Raw genomic sequence first — 19,711 nt, 5'->3', positions numbered from 1 at the left:
AGGAAAGAGATAATAAGTATGCTATTAATTTGTTAAATATTTAATAGATGTCATGGATAATAGTGTTTTGTTTTTAACCGTATGATTTTTTGGAAATCAATGACTTAAAAAATGTATAACTTTTGTAGAGTTGAATCCATCTCATATATATATATATATATATATAATACCCGGTGTATTATCTGCCATAAGAAGATATATTAATATATTAATGCTTCATTACTTGTTATATTGATAGATACGAATCACAAGATCACACAAGTTTAATCGAAATACATAATTAAGAGGTATTAATACAAGTTCTTCAATTTAAAATAGAGGTTGTTCTAAACATCAGGGTTAAAATGAAGGTGGCTTTCTAATCTTAGTTGCTTGCTCGAAGCCATGTGCAATCTCAATCAACGTTGGCCCTGAGCCCTTTAGTCCTCCAAAGGTTATGCCAAAAGGCACAGCTTTATTATCATATCCTGCAGGGACATTAATACCAAGGAACCCCCCAATTGCAAGGACATGAGCAGCATCGGAATCAGGTGTTACCAATGCATCTAAGCTAATCTTACTTATCAGTTTCTCAAATCCATCTCTGGACAGTTTTTCCAGGTTAAGTAATGCTGCCTTCTCTTTATTGCCAATTCCATTCGTGGCTTGGAATGCTAGAAAGATGTCTTGGCCAAATTCCTTAATCTTTTCCTACATGTCCATTCAAGTCAAATTTTCTGCATCAAAAGAACAAGCTTTGCCCATGTCGCTTGAATATACAACCATGGATCGAAGAAATTAAGGGAACCTTTGGTAAATGGTAATATGTCACCCAGGAGAAAGTAAGTAATTGAAACATTTATTTATTATATTGTTAAAGTGACACCAATAATTTATATTTATTATCATGCAAGTTTGTAAGTTTTGTATAATAAAATTTGTTGTAATTTTAGAATTTTCCTACTTACCACATCTGAGAACTTGATGTTGAAGGCTATTACATCTACCAAGGACTGCACTGGAGAAACCGCCAGATCTTTTAGATATGCATTTAAGAATAGTTTGAACTCAGCCAGCAAAGCCATTGCTTCCCTACTTTATGTGACATTCAAGATAACGTTAATGTTGACTATTTCCAAGTGGTCTATCAAAATTGCACCTTCTTGCCTTTATAACATGAAAATTATGACATATTAAAGCAACATCACTATGTAGAGCCAATTTCTTACTTGAATAATTTTGCTGTTTATTTAGATTAGTACTTGGAAATATTTTACCTTAAAGTCTGGAAATGATAGTCAAAAGCTTTAGCCTGGAGAGATCCAGTGCCAGAAGTGAAGAAGGGATTCCTAACTATTCCCAACCTCTTCTTTGAGCCTATAAGCATTTAGAAACTGTTTATAGCCGCCACGTGGAATGTACTTTGATGCGTCCTCTGTTGCTTTATCATTATAATCGAAACCTGTAATGGCATCAAGAACATAAACAACATCTGATACCATCCTGGTGATTGGCCTGTTCAATTAGTCACAATATATGGCACTCCACTTAGACCATTTGTACATACATAACCATGGTGAATGAAAATTGCAACACAAGTCTAAGGGTCTGTTTGGATTGAACTTATTGTTGCTGAAACTGAAAACTGAAAACACTGTAACAAAATAATTTTTAAATGTGTGAATAGTATCGTGGGACCTATTTTTAATGAAAAAGTTGAGATTTGTAGGTCCCATAAACAGTACATGGGACCCACTAACAGTGTCATAGCAGACAAATATGTGGACGTTGAAAGTGGTGTGGTGCACGGGACCCACTGGCAACTATGTTCACATGCTTCTAGGTAAAAAAAAAAAAAATCAAAAACGCAAACGCAAACGCAGGATTCATCTCAATCCAAACCGCACTTGAGAGAGAGAGAGAGAGAGAGAGAGAGAGAGAGAGAGAGAGAGAGAGAGAGAGAGAGAGAGAGAGAGAGAGAGAGAGAGAGAGAGAGAAGAAGTAAACCGTTTAGAGATAGATATGATTATGTTACGTGGAAATCACATAGAATAATGTCAAAATGGATTATGCCATATCATGTTGTGCAAAAGATATTGTGTAATGTTTGGGCCAAATTTTTAATGGCTCAAAACAATTGGGCCCTGCAAGAAAAATAATACCATTGGATACAAATGCCATTTTTCTAAATTAGATGAGATGGACTTTACAGAGTGGCTGGCCCAGCTTGGAGCCATGGAAAGAACAGAATGGCCTATGTGGCCCAATTTAACCTTCATCACCTAACATGTTGATATGAGTAGCAAACTGGACATGTAACATGCGACGAATCCAGGTCAAAAAGACAAGCCAATCAAAGTTCGACAAGTGACGAAGGGATGAGAAGGACCAAACACGTTACCAATTCAAATTGATTTTACTTTATTAATCCAATTTACTTGATTGATATTTGTAATAGAAAATTTTAGATGGAGCACTGTGCCCAATTGGATGCTTAGAATTGTAATGGTAAATGTAACCCTCAATATTTTCTGTTTACCTTTAACCTTGGTTACATGTTTCACAGTTGGCTAGAGAGCACTCACCTCATGTGGACACTATATGTTATGAAATATTAGTTGCATACCATTGTTACACAAAATACTATCTCGTGAATGTAAATACGTTGCAATGATTCATAACACAAAGAACATATTAAAGCATTTGCATCAGTTTGTGCAAATATTTTTTACTATTTTAGTATAAAAATATTTTTTTTTCTATTTTATATAACCACTTTATTTTGCAAAACATTCTGTTTAAGCTTGCTTGCAAAATGAGCATAGTTTCAAATATAATAATGCTGGGACTATCAATTTCATGGTTAAAAATTTGGGGCATTCATTCATTCATAAAAAAAAAAAAAAAAAAAAAAAAAAAAAAAAAAAAAAAAAATCATTTAGTATTTTCATTATTATATTTCTCTTATATATATTACAATTTTTTATATTAAAGCATATAAAATTCATATTTATTATTTAGTTTATTTGAAATTAATTGATTGATATATATTTTATGTTTTCGAAAACTATAGTATAATGTGTTGTCTAAAATTTATTTAATGAAAAATCAAAAACTTTATTTTAAAATGTTGAGAGAATATCCACTGTGTTTCGACATAGAAGGTGAGGAGGAAGGTTGGGGAGATGAGTCTAAAGTGTCCATTGATTAGGGAAAATGAATCGAGATTAGGTTTTTGTAGGTCATTAAAGGCCTAAGGGTAAAAGCAACTAATAAAATATGTATTATTAATTTATTACATATGTTGGGTCGGGTCATTCCATATTTATCAATATAAGATGAAGTTTTTTGTTTTTTTTTTTTTTTATATATATATTTTTTTAAATTAACTCAATCCAACCCAATTCATAAAAACTAACTTGGAATACCAAATTTTTTTTTTTTTTTTTTTTTTTTTTTTTTTTGATTGGGCTAAACCCAGTTTGGTAAATTGATGAGTTGGTTACTAATTTGGATTGGCTATTGCAACATGCAACTAATAAATTATCACCTAGTTGTGGAGATGTAAAAGTTAAGATAATCAAATAAGCTGGTTAGCACAGCCGGAAGAATTCGACAAGAACTAAGACTTCTCTTGCCATTAAATTATATCACCCTACAATAAATATTACATTTATATGTGCCGTCCAATCAAAACAGAAACCACCAAAAAAAAAGTATAAGTACATACTATTTATTGTCCAATGTATTAATGCACTATAGAAACCACGTCCAAGTACATACAATTTCCATCTAAAACCTATAAAAGGAGAAATTATACAGTTATTTGGTGGATCACGTCATTTGTTCACCATTTCACTAAAAGACTCCTACTTGTTTAAAATTGTTGAGTCAGTAATTAGTTTCTGTTTTAAATTTTTTTTATCACAGCAATTTTAAACAGGTGTGAGTCTTTTAGTGGAATGGTGAATCACGTCACTTATCCACCATGTGAACCTTATAATTTCTCCTATAAAAGAGAGAGAGAGAGAGAAACGTGGAATTCATGTTTCAAACTAGTGATGTATATAATGCCACACACCATACAACCCATCAATTAATGAGGAGCAAGAAAGTCCGATCAGACACTAAGAAGCCTTAATTACTTACCAAAAAATTTGTTAACAAGTACTATTTTATATTCGATCTAGAAACCCATTTTTTGTGCAAAATTTTAAATACAAAAATTTATAATTCTTAGATTTGATTGATGTGTTAGTTATTGACCTTAGATTATCTTGAAATTTTGCAAATATATAGAGTATAAGAAGAACATTAATCTAACGATAGATTTGCTAAAATTTACATCTAATAAAAAATTATTAGGTACTATAATATTGTTTAGAGTTGGACTAGGTGTAATTTGAATCTAACTCATATTATTGATGCAAAAAAGGATCAGCCAAGGTCATCTACCCTCTTTGCTTCCCAAATGATAGCATAGAGAATGAAGATGGATAGGGGCCTGATAACATTACAAAAGGGAGCCCATGCAACAAGGTCATGGGCAGCACGACTAGTTACAACAAAGAAATGTCATTGATAGTGTTGGGAAATTTAGACGCCGGTTGATAGAATTAACAAATTTTAAACCCAAGTTGTTAATTAGATTTATTATGAATAAAACTTGTTAAAACAAACAAACATCAATATCATGTCAAAATCATGTAATGGAAAAATAAATTAGACAAGATATGATGACCCAAGAAAACCAATGAAATAAACTAGTTTCACAGTAAAAAACCTAGGGGGGAAAACCTTCTCAAAAAGCAATTCACTATAGTAAAGAGAAGTTTCAGATCTAGTACAAAACCTTTGTCCCTAGACTCTATAATCCTCGTAGATGAACTTACAACAGAAATCTTCTACTGCTTCAAAACCTCTGAACTCTTCAATATATGAACTCCACCCTTTTTGCATGGATCCCAGTACGTGACTAACCAATGATGCACGACTCCCAGTACGTGACTAACACACCAACTAGAAGAAGATGTTGGCTACAAAGTTCTTCACTTCATTAACAATGAAGATCAAGAAGCACTTGGTTACAAAACCCTAAGGCACAAAGATGCAGTAACTTCTTTTAGAGAGATTAAGGCATCGGTCACCTTTTGCTTATGTTCTCCTTGTATTATCATATGTAACGGCCTCTAAAATAAGCTTTGTATAGATCTAGGGTTGTGAGAAAAGAAACCCTACACATACATGTCATCATGGACCGAAAATCAGATCAGAAAATCTGAATTCCTGTAACCTTGATCGATCGAGAGGTTTTGAGGAGGTGTCGAGCTTTAAACTGCGACAAATATAGCTATCGAGGAGGTGTTGAGCAGGTGTCGAGGGGACAGAAATTTGCTTGATCAATCGACCTAACTATCGAGAGGTGTCGAGATAGCGATAAAAAGCAACTGAAGAGCTCGACAGATAAGCCAGGTGTCGAGAGGTGTCGAGCAGCTATCGAGCTTTAAAATTCAGCACTTTCTCACTTAATTCTTGGACAGATTTGCATAGCTTTAACACTTGAATGTGAAACAAGGTTTCTTGAAGTATTAAACACATCCTAGATCTATCCAAATACAAGTAAAGTGAGTTTTGTCAAAGGATTAGCCAGTTACATAAAATAGTGACATATTTTCCTAACAAGTGAATCACATATGTCCTAACAACTAGTTGGTTGATGTCTACAATGATGGAAAAGATGGACCAATGAGGGGTCAAAGAGGAGTTCATAATAGGTTCAATCACATTAAGAGCAACACCTTAAAAAAAATGATATTATTCAATTTCAAACCCATATTGTGACTTGTGAGATGTAAGCAAATGACACACAACCAAAAGAACTACTTTGGCTTCAACCCAAATGGGTTCACCATTTCATGTTGTTAGGTTCTAAGAAATTAGGAACTAATGTATTAGAACTTTAATTTGTATTATGTTGGCAAACCATGACCAAAACATAGAGTCTAGGTTTAGGCTTGCTCAAAGTATGTTTATTTGTGAAATTGGAATCGAGTGATTGCAGAATTTATTGGACAAAATCTGCAAGGCTTGATCGATCGAAAATTAGACTCGATCAATCGAACCACGTGCAGATTTATTTTTCTGCAGAGTTCCAATTCAGCCCAAACTCTACTTAAACGTATTAGGGTTCAAGTAAAACTCTCCTATATATAAGGGAAACCCTAGAACGTTTTTTAAGTGGTTTTTTAGAGAGATTAGAGTGCCTCTTTTTATTTTTAGGGTTTTGTACCCAAAGGCTCTCTAAAGGTTGCTCATATTGCGGTTTGTGTAAATCTCTTGTGAGATCTAGAGGAGCTTTCCTTTACACAAACTTAGGGTTTTCAAGGAGGAGATATTCTCTACACCTTGATGATCAAAACAGTTGCTGCCATTAAAGCTTAAAGAATACACAAGCGGGGGTGCTTGTAGCTGGTGGGAATCCAAGAAAGAAGGAGTCCGTGAATTCGGAGCTTGCACGTGGTCGTGTCAGTAAGTTCTACTGGTTGGTAGCATTAGGAAGTCAAGCGGGGGTGCTTGTAAGTCCTTTTGTATGAACTTCGATTCTTTCAAGATAGGGGATTCAAGTTTACCTTGAGGATAGCTAGGTCAAATTCTCCCCAGGTTTTTACCGGTTTGGTTTCCTGGGTGATTATATCATTGTCTTATTTATTTTCCGCTGCTATGCATGATATGATATATTTGTGTTAACCTAGACTTGTTAATATGACTAAGTAACAACTTGGCTAATTACCTAGATTTAATCAATTGTTTAAGGGGTCTAAAAACCAACACATGTTATACTTGTTATGCATAGACAAAGTAACCCAAGTAATCAGTACATATGGTAATCTTTGTTACACGCAACTAATTGAACACATGGTTTTGAAATCCGGACCCCGATCGAACCGCGGTAACCGGAAACCATTTATCATTCTGGTTTTTTAAACTACCAAAACCAAAAATTTTAATTTTTCAGCGAACCTTTCGAATCGCAGTCAAACTACCTGGTTTTCAAAACCGGGCACGGGTCTAACGGTCCTTTAAGAAGTAACAAAACATTGCCATCTCCCAAGTCCCAACATCAGATCTTCCCAGAAAAAAAAAAAAAAAAAAAAAAAAAAAAAAAAAAAAAAAAAAAAAAAAAAAAAAAAGAATAGATAACTGTGGAAGAGAGACTACAAATCTGATTCTAGCTTTTGCATATGCATTTGATTCTTCTTTGTTTGTTGGAAAATTGTGAAAGAGAGATTGTTGTTTGGTTGAAAATTGTTGGAAAGAGGCTAACAAAGGAGGGAGATAGAGGCGGAGGCTGTAGGGGAAAGCAAAAATAAATAGAAGACAATAACATCTGTAGGGTTTGAAATTTAGTATGAACTTTTAAGAACCCAACATAGTTACTGACCATTGGATTAAACGCAATAGTCAAAATGGTTTACAGCTAAAGCCACTTGATACTTGGATTGGACTTTTTTGTTTTGTTTGCAATTGTACTTTGCCGGAATGGCTTACAGCTAAGCCACCTTGATATTTGGATTTTTTTTTTTAATTAATTGTACTTGCCAGTATTAAAGAGTTAAAATATCTTAATGTGATAATTTTAAAGATATTGTTATATGAGAAATGTTATAAGTGTTTTTTTTTTTCTTTTTTTGTTTAGAGAAAGAGAAATGTTATAAGTTATAACTATAATATTTTCACAACAAATTTTAAGTAGTAGTCTAGGTTTCATTGAAAATAGAATTAATTATTTTAGATATTTTTAAATTTTAATTGAGATTTTTAATTTGTATATATTTATTTTATTTATTTCATATTAATTAATTACTAAATTAATTATGACATCATCACGGTTCGATCTCGGTCCAACTCAGGTTTGACCTTAAAAACCTTGAACCTCTTTCTCTACCGATTCTTTGAACGGTCCGGGTCTGAAGAAAACCATATTTGAACATACATGTATACATAATCTTTAAAACACAATTTTAGCTACAATTTTGAAATTGTGAAAATAAAATTTCACAATTTAACCGAAATTGTATATTTCAAAGACATAATGTGGTTACATACTTTGTAGCTCATACACACCGGTGTGTGTAAATAAGTATCACCAAAGTTTGGTGGTAAATATATAAACAAAAATTCTAGGACTAAAACTTAAATTACAATTTTTGTTATAACTGTTCATACAATAAATTATGTATGGTAGATAAATAGTAATGGATTCGTGACATGTAATCAGTTATAATCTACCACTTAAGATAGTTATGACAAAAATTATAACATTTTATGTAATACTAAAATTACTCATTCGTAAATAAGATGGTCCTGGCTCAATTAGTGTTGTTGTTACCTGCGTCCATGTCATAAATATCCTTATTCCTTACTACCAAAAATAAATACTTTGTATGTGTATTCTACGGACTAGTCATTGTCTTATTAAATTCTTAACTCTAAGAAAAAAAAAACAAATAAAAAACTTATTTTTACTTTTTACAGTGCTCCACTGCATCGAAGAGTACTTGATTTTTATTTAAGGGTCATCAATGGGTTGGGTCGGGCCGGCCTGGCCCATGGGCACAATGGGTTATTAACTAGTTAATAGGCTGGGTCGGGCTGGGCCAAAATAAAAAACCTCAGCCCATGGGCAATGCCCATTTTGTCTTTAGTGAGCTGGGCTATTGGGTTAGGCCGAATGGGCTACCTATGGCTTGTGTTAGCATATTATTTTATTATTTTTATAAGAAAAGAATCAATTTTTTTTATAAGAGAATAATCAATCTATTTTTTTAAAGGAAAGAATTAAAGAATTTAATACTTAATTACAAATTTTTTTACAATCAAATCTATTTAATTTTTTGTTTTGTAGATGGAAACCTATTTAATTTTTATTTTATTAAGGCTTTAAATAGTTTTTTATTTTTATCGTTAATAAAAAAAATGTCAAATGGTTAATTCAAATTTGCTAGACTACTAGAAAAATATATATTTAGTAAACTAAGTTTAGCACAATTACTTTGGGCATTTTAGTAGTTGAGGGAATTCTCTTAAGAAATTCCTCTATAATATCTCAAGATCAATCCTTCATACACTTCATATATATTTTTATTATGAATTATGAGTTATTGGGTTGGGCCAACAGGTTAAGCCAACGGGTTGGGCTACTGGGCTAGCCCACCAGGTACCCATGGTAATAAAAACTAGCCCACAGCTTGACCCACTGGGCTAGTGGGCTACCCATAGGTCTCAATAACAACAGGTCGGGCCGCCCATTAGCCCTATGGGCCGTGGGCTATTTGATGACCCTTATTTTTATTGTTAGTCAGTATAATCTGGAAAGCAGCTGAAATAGGGCTGAAATTCCTATAAAAAATATATATATATAGGGCTGAAATTTGTAAATTTGCTGCATACGTTGCTCTTTTGCTTAGCTTGCATGTTATAATTGTTATTAATAAAAACTAGTTGCTAACCCGTGCGATGCACGGGAATGCTACCAATTTTTAAAATTAAAAATAAATAAAAATTATGTCCATAATAAAAGGACATGAAATATCATTGTTGTCTTGAAAGATGAGCATCAACTATAGTAGAAACATTAACTCGTATTATTCATTCTAGCCATCACGTTTTTTTTTTTTTTTTTTTTTTTTTTTGGAGTGCAAAACTACTTACTCAAACAATTAAACTAAATATATGAGATGGATTTTTGTCCATATCATCTTTGTAGCCGAAGCTCCTAAAGTGAGAAGAAATGTCAAAGAGGAGAACACATTAGTTCACATTTTAACTGTGAAGGAAAAAATAGATCACTGGAACATTAAGATGAACCTCCAAATGATGTGACATTAGATTTGTAACAGCCATCAAGTAATAACAAAATATACATTATGGGTGTTTCTAGCCATTTTTCTCCTTCCAAATATCATTCCCATATTTCTAGATTAAAAAAATGACACAAAAGGAGTGTATATAATGGAAAGAATAAGTTCACCTACCACATCCAAAGGCACATAGTAGGCCATTAAATATTTTTATATTCAAACAAACAAATAGGGTTAATTGTAGAAATCCATCATAAACAAAAGGGAACTTTCACTTTGCACTCCAAAATATAAATCACTTTCCATTACCATCCCAATTGCACCTAAACATGGAAATTGCACCCCATATTTTGAATGATGATTAAAATTAACGGTCACATGTAATTCACGTGACAATAAAATAATTAACGATGATTCAGCTATATCTAAACCTTCAGTATATTTTAACATCATATCTTTTGATATTTCAAGTGATGTCAAAGCCAGGACTCTACCAGGCAATGATCCAACAACAAAAGTGCCAAAACCTTTATAGAGGCCAAGGATACCATCAGTCCATCAGTCTTCAATTGGTTCTACAAATACAAAATTTGTATTTAAAGCAACACAAAATACAAATTTGTATTAAAGACACAATTTAAAAGCTATAAACACAGTACTTGATCTGATTTAGATAATAAGGAAGTTAAAGCATGAAGTTGGTGGTTTATAATCTATACAAAATTATAATAAACCAAGTGGGCCTTGGCAAATCTCTCACGTATTATAATAACATACCTTAGATCTTTAGAGCTCAAGCATTACACAATACATTATATACATACATACATACATATATATATATATATATATATATATAAACAGTAAAGGGATTCATACTTTGATCTCAATCAATTATTATTTAATACTGCATCAATTCGAGGGGATCCTAAGGTAGGAAGCAATTTGACACCCATTGATTTTAAAACTCCAAAAGCTGTTTAGGTAGCTTCCCTAGTGAATTAGGCTGCAATGAACTACACAAACTGACCTTGATACCAATTGTGCTTTTAGTGTTGGATGCTCAAGTCTTTCTGAGAAATTACACTGCCTCTTTTAGGTTTTTAACTTTGATGTAAATCTTCTTCTTTTTTTTTAATTAATAATTACGATAGAATTTTTTAAAAAAAAAAACTTATGACATTATTTTCATGATTATAACCCTTATTATCAGTCCAAGATATCAATTAATTTTTTATATAAGCAGGATTTGAATTCAAGTTCCTGGTCTAAGGACTAAAAAATTATGAGTTGAATTAATGGGAGCCCACCACTTTGATCTAAAAGTTATTTCAGAACAACAGATACTAAAAGACAAAAGAAAAACAGAAGCTTTCTTCTCCATTTAGCATATACATATACCACCCTATTACTTGGATTACACAAATATAAGAAATTTCAATAAAGATCCCAAGACAAAGGAACGGAATTGATAGTATGTATAGGAATGTGTTTGCGGTTTAATTAAAATCACATGTTAAAGCTCATCTAATCTAATCACCAGCAAACCCTTGAATTTTTACTCATGTTCACTTACTTTTCTAACCAATGAATATTCATAATTGGGAGAAACCCAACATTAGTATCAGTACAGAGAAATTATAATCAACATTAACATTCAAACTCTCTCATGTTCCTTCAATCAAACTATAAAAAACAGAATATTGATTTAAAACAGCAACCATATATTTGTTGTGTGTTTAGAAGAGAGCATACCCAAACAACCTTCAAGGATCCTTTGTTGTTTCTTGAAATAATCACCTACCCAGTTTCCTTTTCCTACAATTAAATGAATAAGATGAATGAATGCATCAAAAATCATCAAATTTTGGATTTTTACCAATCATCAAATTAAAATCACATGTTAAAGCACATCTAATCTAATCACCAGCAAACCCTTGGATTTTTACTCAAATAGTTATTTACCCGATAAAGATTGAAGCCGTGGGTCTGAGGAAGCCGCATTTACCCAACAAAGATTGAAGCCGTGGGTCTGAGGAAGCCGCATTTACCCAACAAAATATTTGAAGCCGCATCAGACTATGTGGCTTATGGGTGGTTTGTGGCTTGCGGTAGTGGTCTTTGCTGTGGGTCTGAGGAAGGAGATATATGTTGGTTTGTGGGAATGATGGGTATGGTAGGTTTTGATTCTTTGGATGCTCTATCGTGGGTCTAAGGAAGGAGAGTCTTTGCCGTGAGTCTGATGATGGAGATCTGTCGTGGGTCTGAACGTTGGGGGAGCTGGTAAAGGAGGAGCTTTGGGTTGAGGGATTGGTAGAAGGAGCTTAAAGCCTGAATTTTGGAGAAAGAAAACGCAGAGTGTATATTGAGTTCGGGTTTTAAGAAGAGCTCTTGCTGTCTTGCGTTTAGGTTTTTTTTTTTTTGGTTTTTGAAAAGTTTGTCTTGCGTTTAGGTTTTTTTTTTTTTTTTTGGTTTTTGAAATTTTTTTTTTGGTTGGGTTTATGTTTTCTTTTTTTTTAATACTATGCTGACGTGGAAAATTGTGGGAGCTTCAAAATCTTCGGTTTTATATATATATATATAGATGACATAAAACATAAACCTACATAAAAGTGATGTACGTTAGTTGATAATAATAATAATAATAAAACTCTGAAAATTTTCGTATAGCATTACTCTAATAGCATATAAATATGAGGCTTCCAGAGGCAGAATGCTGAGTAAGGGAAATAGTAAAAAAAATATATGACTTCTAAACCAGGAATTCTCACCAATTGGCCATAAAAGCCTCTTGGAAGCTTTAAGGTGGTGTTTTCGTCTAAACTTACCATTTCTCTCACTTACACGCACTTCCCCTACAAGCACTGTAACCCTTTTTTTTTTTTTTTGATAAGAAACACTTTCATTACTAAAAAACGAAGAAAACTACATAACATCCATAAGAAAAGCTTGTTCAAGAAAACAAGGAATCTCTTTTATCCAAATAGAATAATCATCAATGCCTAAAGCATGTTTAGCGAGAAGATGGGCTGGATAATTGCCTTGCTGGTGAACATGAGAAAAAGTCACTAGACAAAACTCATGGGAAGCAAATAGAGAACCATAAATCACAACAACAATCAACGAAGGCGGGGAAGAGGTCTCTAAAAGGGCATTGAACACCACCAAAGAATCACCCTCCAAAATGAAGTCTTGAATCAACAAATCCTTGGCAAATTGCAACCCAAACTCAACCGCCTTTGCCTCCACTTCCACAGCACCAAGAGGGAACCGAAGCTTCTTACTGCATGCCCCAATTAACGAGCCATCTGAGTCCTTGACGATTACACCAATGCCCACCAACTTTTGAGCAGCAAAAACGGCGCCATCAACATTAATCTTATACCTAGTAGGCGGAGGAGGCATCCAGCTAGTTTGGTTATTGGTGCTCGGAACAGAGGCAGCGCAACCACCTTCCTGAAATTCCGCCAAGAACTCCAAAGCACCATAAACCACCTGGTGGTCATTTTTTTTTTTTTTTTTTGGGTGAAATGTATAGTAATTATATGTTTAAACACTAGATTATTTGGTCCACATTGTGAACAAGTTCGGATTAAATCCCCCTCTCTCTAATACTCAGGGTTCCTCTTTCTGTCAAAATTTTTGAAAATTTGTTTCTTGTGGATTGTTGTTAACATACAGGTGGTGGATCAAGATGCAAGTTCTATAATTTGATCCAGCTTTTCAAGCCTTTTGGGGTGTTTACTATAGAGAGGGAAAATTCTCGACCTATCACAAGCTAACACATCATACTACCAAGTCTACAAAGTATAGCCAATTACAAAATGCCATGTACTGCTACTAGGTTCTACTATCACTATGCAGAAACCAGTAGAGATTTGCCAAGTGTCACTAAAATAAAAGCATAAAAAGCATGCAAAAACCAATCACACATTGGCACATGTAAGTAATGACATCAGCCACACATTGACGTGTGTAAACAATGACATAGGCGATCCAATCGATTGTTGACATGTGTCATCTTGAAAATTAAGACATTTTGACCAATCAAATGATGCCATGTTTCCTGGAGAAAAAGTCTTAAAACTCCTTCAATCAAGCTATGACATATGCCACCAATCAAACTCCGCCACATGTCACTCACCCACCCCCAAACTCCTACAAATAGAAGCCTTCATAAGGCATACCAAGACATCCTAGAACACACACCAAGACATCTTGGAAGAGATCTTGGAAGAAACCAACACACCAAGGCATCCATGATACAAGCAGCATCAAAGAAGATTTAGAAGTATAGAAGTTCTGCCAAAAACAAGCCTTGGAGCCTCCAGGAACTTCAAGAACTTCAACCTTAAATACAAAGAACATTCAAAGTAAAATCATCATAATTACTTGCCTAGATCTTAAAGTTTGCTGGAATCAAACTCAAAAACCTCCAGAAACTTCAAGAAGCCACAAATTGTTGAAGCTTTATGGATTCAAGCCTCCAAAGCCCCGAAGAATTTTCGCCACAAACCTTTGAAGACAAAGAACGCACAAAGAATACATGAAGAACACGAAGAACGTGAAGAACAAAGGATTTCCAACAAGCTCATAGCTAGAGATTCATTGTAATTTTGTTTCAAAGATCTTCGATCCATTCTGTGGACACAACGGATAGGAGTTGCCACCTAGTTTTTGCGATGGTCTAGGAACTATATATATAGCATCCTCTTGAGGAAGGATCATTGATCTTACTACTAGAGATATGGGTTCGGAGTTAAGGTATGGTCTTGGGAAGGTGTTAGGCACCCAAAACCGCCCAACCCTAAGGTTGGCTTCCTCTCGTTATGTCTTATGTCTTAACCCTATTAAAGGCATACTTAATATTGCATCTATACTCACATACATATTAGCATACATCTAAACACACAACATGTCATCAATCTTCCCAAAAGACCTAATCATACATCTATCATGGCAATCAACCAAAGTCTAACATTCATCTAATTATGCATATCATCACATCATAGACCCTAGCATTCATCTAGCATGGCATCCCCTAACATTCATCTAGCATGCATACCACATCATTCTAGCATTCATCTAATTAGGGGTGTGCAAAAAACTGAGGAACTGAAAAAAAAATTTTCAAACCGACCGAATCGATGCAAAAATTTCAGTTTGGTTCGAGTTCGGTTTTATTATATAAAAAACCAAAATTTTGGTTTGGTTTTTGGTGGCAAATTTTAATGCACTGAACCGAAATATATTATTATATTATATTTTATATTAAATATATAATATCAAGTTTGTAAATATTTGAGATATGCTTTGCGTTGGCCTCCCTTAGGCCTCCATCATTTTATTTTAAAACAATTCACAATTGGGCCTTTTTTTGTTCAGTCATCAAATGATCCGGCCTAGCTTAATAGCTTTTCAATGTTTTCATTTTATGTTTTTAAACATAGCATTTTAAAACCCATTAGATTAATTACCTATAATTAAACTAAGTAAATATCTAATTAAACTAAAACTAAGTAGACTATAAAATCAAAAGTTAGAAAACCCTACCCTACATACCCCACACTTTTCACTCTCACGCTTTCCACTCTCTTTCACGTTCAGACTTCAGACAGCCTCCACTCCACAGTCCCTATCTCTCACATCGGATCTGCCTCTACCACCACCTCCACATGCCACCCTCCCTACGTTGGCTTGATCAACGGCTTCTCATCTCATGGTGAGTCTTTGTTTTGAAAATCTCGATACGCTCTCTCTGTTTTGTGTTTTGGGTTTTGAAAATAGTGAATCTCTGTTTTGTAGTAACAACATAAGATCAAGATGTTTATTTTTTCACGTTTTAATGTTTTATTTGCAAATAAAGTTAGGGTTTTGAAAAAATCGATAACCCATGTGCATGGCTGCTTGTGCTAGTTGGTTTCTTTATTAAAGTTAGCTCAGCTGATTGCCTTTGTCTCATGTGCTCGTTGAAAATCTCGATAACCTTTTCTCTGTTTTGTATTTTGGGTTTTGTTTAATACTAAATCAATAAAGTTAGGGTTTTTAAAATACTGAATCTCTGTTTTGTAGTAACAACATAAGATCAAGACGTTTATTTTTTCAAGTTTTATATGCGAATAAAGTTAGGGTTTTGAAAAAATTGATAACCTATGAGTTTGGCTGCTTGTGCTGGTTGGTTTCTTTATTAAAGTTAGTTGATTGCCTTTGAGTTATGATATATAAAGTTAGCTACTTTTTTATTTGTTTATTGTTGATATATTTTTGTTTATTGTTGTTGACATGCTGTGAATCTATGACTGTCATGTTGAGTTGTTATTTTTTTTATTGATGATACAAATTTGAAAAAATCAATAACCCCATGTGCTTAATAGTGATGTTGGTGTATTTGTTAATAGTTGACTGTGATGTTGGGGTATTTGTTTATTATTGCCTTGATGTTGATGTGTTTATTGTCGGCTTGTTCCTGTATACTAGAGTCCTTCTTATTCCTTTTTTTTTTTTTTTTTGGTTGACTTGTTGTGTTATTTTATACTAGAGTAGAGTGAAGAGTCCTTTTCATTATTATTATTTTTTTTTGTTGCTGACTTTTAATGTGTTATTGTTGCCGTATTTTTATTTATTTATTTATTGTAAACTAGACTCATTTTGGCGTTAAATTTTTATTTTTTATTTTTTACTTTTTATAGTTATTGACTTATTGTTGTTTTATTTTATATCGTAGATGAATGAGATAAGAGAAATCCCAGAGGGTCAAGACAATAAAGTGGGTCAAGGGGCAACCAATGTGCATGAACGCAAAGGCAAACCCCCACTCCTACCAAATGTAGGTAATACTGGTAAAAGAAGATCTATTGTTTGGGGTCATTTTACTGTTATTGAAGGGGGATAAAAACCTAGGGTAGCTTGTAACTATTGTGGCACAACTTATGCTTGTGATACTAAGTTGAGTGGCACTACAATCATAAGAACTCACATACAATCACAATGTTTGAAATATCCTTATAGGGAAGACAAAAAACACCAATCAACCGTAGCATTCAAACCTAAAGAAGAAAGAGAAAGTAGTGGTAAACTTGTGCCTTGAGTGTTTAATTCTGAGGAATGTAAGAAAGCATTGGCAGAGATGATTATTCTAAATGAGCTTTCTTTTAGGTTTGGGGAGGGTTTTGGTTTTAGGAAGTTTATGTCTGTTACCCAACCTAGGTTCAATCCAATCCCTTATTGCACAACAATTGCCAAAACTTGCTTTAGGGTGTTTTTAGATGAGAAACAAAAGTTGAAAGAAGCCCTAAGAGAGTAGCGGGTCTGCCTTACCATAGATACATGGACATTCGTTCAAAATTTGAACTACATGTGTCTCACTGTCCATTTTATATATAGTGATTGGAAAATACACAAGAGGATTCTTAGTTTTCGTTTAGTGGAAAATCACAAGGGTGAAACACTTGGGAAGGCGGTTGAGATGTGTTTACTTGATTGGGGGATAGACAAAATTCTAACTATTACAGTTGATAATGCTGCCTCTAATAGTGGGCTGATTTCTTTTATTAAAAAAAAGACTAAGCATAGGAATGCAACAATTTTAGGGCATAAATACTTGCATATGAGGTGTAGTGCTCATATCTTGAACTTAATTGTTCATGAAGGGTTAGTTGAAATGGATGAGACAATAGTGAAGGTGAGGAAATCTGTGCGACATGGGAGACCATCTCCACAAAGACAAAGCACATTTAAGTTATGTGTGGAGAAAGAGAAAGTTGACTTTAAAATTCAGTTGTGCTTAGATGTGCCCACTAGGTGGAACTACACCTATATTATGTAGGAGAAGGCCGAGAAGTATCAAAAGGCTTTTGAGAGGTTGGAGGAAGAAGATTCAAATTATCTTAGGACAATTAGAGAGGAGGCAAAGGAAGAAGGAAATGATAAACATGAGGTTGCTTGGGGAATGGATGATGTGGATTGGGAAAAGATTAGCATCTTTTCGAAATTTCTTAAAATTTTCTATGATGCAACCTTGTGGTTTTCGGGTGCTAATTATGACACAATTGACTTGGAGTATGAAAAAGATAGTTATTTGTTGAGAAAAATGGCTGATTACATGAAGAACAAATTTGAAAAGTATCGGGGGAACTTTGATAATATGAATCACTTGTTGTATGTAGGGTTAGTTCTTGATCCTTGAGACACGATGAGATATCTTGAGTACTGTTTTGGTTCTTTGTATGAGAACCAAAAGGCTGTTGATATGGCAAAAAGAGTAAAGGCTTTTTTGGTGGATTTGTATAATGCTTATACTCAAAATCAAGTGGGGAGTAGTAATGCTAGTGCTGCTGCACAAGCCCAAGGCCAAAAACCAAGTGGATCAATGGAGGGAGATGATTCTAGTGTGGTTGATGTGAAGGCAATGAGGATGATGGGATTTAAGAAGTACTTGAAGGGTATTGATTCTTCAAATACTAAATCAGAGGTTGATAAATACTTGTTAGAGAGTTGTGAAGATATCTTGGATGAGAATTTTGATATTTTGGCCTGGTGGAAGGTTAATTCTCCACGATACCATGTGCTTTCAAGAGTAGCATGACATGTTCTTACAATTTTGGTATCCATTGTGGCCTCTAAATCTGCCTTTAGGACAGTTGGTCATGTCCTTGATCCCTTCCGGAGTTCATTGTCTTCACTTATGGTGGAAGCCCTCATTTGTGGTCAAAACTGGCTTCGTCCTTCATCGGCTCCAATCAGCCTTCGTGTTGCCATGGATGATGTTGAGTAGTTTGAAAAGCTTGATGGAGGTATGACTATTATTTGTTATATTAAAAAAATATGAATTTCTATTTCTTTATTTATTAAAAAAAAAAAAAAAACACTTAATGTCTTGGATTCTTGGCATTTTTATTGTTTTATTGTACAAGCGATTTTTTTTTTCTCATTTTTTTTTTGTAGAACTCATGAGTGATGCTGCATTAACATCGGAACTAGACATGTCCACAGCAACACCTATTGAAGTTGATGGTTGAAGATTGCTCTTTGTTCTTTAGACGGGTGGTATTAATAATGACATAGGGTTTTGTTAGTTTCTATTTTGACAACAACTTGACACATTGATATGTACACTTTATGCTATTAGACACTAGTAGACAGCAGCCTACAATATATGATATTAGGCAATAGGCAATGCAATATGGCCAATTTATTTTGAGTCTTTGGCCAAATATTAAATATGGACAGTGATAGGCCAAGAATGTATTGACCCCTTGTGATAAATTAACCAATTGATTTAGCCAATATTAATTAATTAATTCAATTAACATGCAAAACACGTGGTAGCACAAACAAATCACCAATTAACTAAATGCAGCAGAAATTAAATTGACATGGTGATTTGTTTACGAATGAGGAAAACCTACATGTACCCACCGGGTGATTTTAAGGTCACCACTCTCGAAAATTTACTATTATCACAACAAGCGGTTACAAGTAAAAGAATTATAGTACCTTATACCAACCTACAGTTGAACCCTTACCCCAATACCCAATTGGACTTGTTTTGTAATGACAATCTCTCCTTTTCAATGCACGGCTCCTAGTATGTGACTAACCAATAGATGGGCGGATCCCAATACGTGACTTAATCACCAACCTAAGAAAGATGTTGGCTGCAAGGTTCTTCAGTTTATCACACGTTGAAGATCACAAAACTCCTTGGTCACAAAATCCTACGGTGTACAAACACAACAGCTTCTTCAAGAAAAAGATGAACTTGGGCAAATTTTGTCTCCGGTCACAATTTGCATAAACACAACTTTGCTTCACACTCGCTCAACCTTTAACGGCCTTTGAAATAATCCTTATATATGTTTAGGGTTGTGAGG

The 19,711-nt window shown here is 34.0% G+C and overlaps 1 pseudogene; it reads right to left on the bottom strand.

Annotated features, from left to right (window-relative positions):
- Window positions 1-339: 339 nt before the first annotated feature.
- LOC126705147 (probable amidase At4g34880) overlaps window positions 340-19,711 on the bottom strand; it is a 74,678-nt pseudogene continuing 55,306 nt past the window's right edge.

Source organism: Quercus robur, chromosome 11 (assembly GCF_932294415.1).
Source record: "Quercus robur chromosome 11, dhQueRobu3.1, whole genome shotgun sequence".
In the NCBI taxonomy this organism is placed as follows: Eukaryota; Viridiplantae; Streptophyta; class Magnoliopsida; order Fagales; family Fagaceae; genus Quercus; species Quercus robur.
This window is presented reverse-complemented; position numbering and strand designations above follow the sequence as displayed.